Below are 1,538 nucleotides of genomic sequence, written 5' to 3'. Positions count from 1 at the left end.
CTATATATAGAAGTATATACTATAAATATCTTTAATCGCTTTTTATTAATAAGTATAATCTTAATGCAAGAGCTAGTTACTAGCTATAATTTACTCCTTAATATTATAGCAGAAGTAAAAGGATAGCTAGTTAAATTTCTTTAGTTACTACTAGCTAAAGCTATAATCTTATAAAGCATGCTGCATTCTTATTCTCTCTTTATAAACTATATCCTTAGCTATAGTCCCTTTAATTACTTATTAATTATGCTATAAGACTAACTCCTTAACTATAAGCGCAGAGCTAAAGGAGAAATAGACGCCTTAAAGTGCTACTAGTATAACTACTATTTTTAGTAAAGAGAACTTAAGAGAGGCAGTTAAGCAGATATATTTAAATAGGAAGCAGTGTCTATTAATAAAGGCCTAAATAAGGCTGGCTATATTAAGAGATAGGATAGTAAAATATAATATTACTATTTTAGCCTAGCTTAGCAGCTAGCTTAGTAATATAATATAGTGTAGAAGATAAAGAGAAATATAGTTTTTAGCCTTAACTTTATAAGTAAATAAATATTAGCTTAGTAAGTTAAGATCTAGTATATTAATATTAATGTAAGCCTTATTAAGCCAGTAACTGTATATAAAAGTGCTAATATATTAATAGACTTTATAAGTAGACTAGAGGTCTTATAAGTAGCCTAGGTCTAAGGCAAGTGCTTTTATATTTTAAAATTAAAAGGGGAATGCCTTAGCTAAGTTAAAAGGGCCTTTAATAAGATTATAAAATTAGCTATAAACTAGGCCCTTTATAAACTCCTTACTATACTAGGATATAGTAATAGTAATACCTGCAGTATAGTTAAAAGTAATAAAAGGATACTTAGACTTAGTTAAATAAGGTTACTTTTTATATATTATATAAGTGTTATTAGCTGCACTTTAGGCATATTATAACTGCTAGAGTAATTTAAAACAGCACTTCCTTTATAATAGAATATAGTTATTAAGCAGTCTATCCTTAGCTAGTATTACCTGCTGCTTAATATTAATAAAGGTAGTGTCTTAGTTTATATAAGTAAAGTTAATGCTATAGTCTTATACTATTTACTACTTATTAAGTGCTTAGTATAAAGATATTACTATATAATAAAGCTTAGTGTTCTTAAATAAGATATAAAGCTGCAGTTTATAAAAGTTAAGGTATTTATAAGCCTATAGCTTAATAGCTTTTTAAATAGCGTTAAGGTTATTAAGTAGTAAGGCATATTTTAATAGTTATTTTTAGCTAGTATAAGTTATATACTCTCTCTTATCTTAGTTTAAGTTCTATCTTAAAAGTGTTTTATATTCTGCCCTAGCAGCACTACTAGTAGCTATATAAGACTTTAGTAAGTACTGCAGTATATTAAGTAAGTTAATATACTTTTAGAATGCTAGTAGTATTATAGTATTTAGCTATCTTTTATAAGCGCTAGCAGAAAGGGCTATTATCTTATATAAATTACTAAAGCTGCCTTTAAATATAGCTAGGAAGAAGATATAAATTTATATATTAT

Source organism: Trichoderma ghanense, assembly GCF_004382785.1.
Source record: "Trichoderma ghanense strain CCMA-1212 chromosome Unknown scaffold_8, whole genome shotgun sequence".
In the NCBI taxonomy this organism is placed as follows: domain Eukaryota; kingdom Fungi; phylum Ascomycota; class Sordariomycetes; order Hypocreales; family Hypocreaceae; genus Trichoderma; species Trichoderma ghanense.
Note: the sequence above shows the minus strand (reverse complement) of the source record.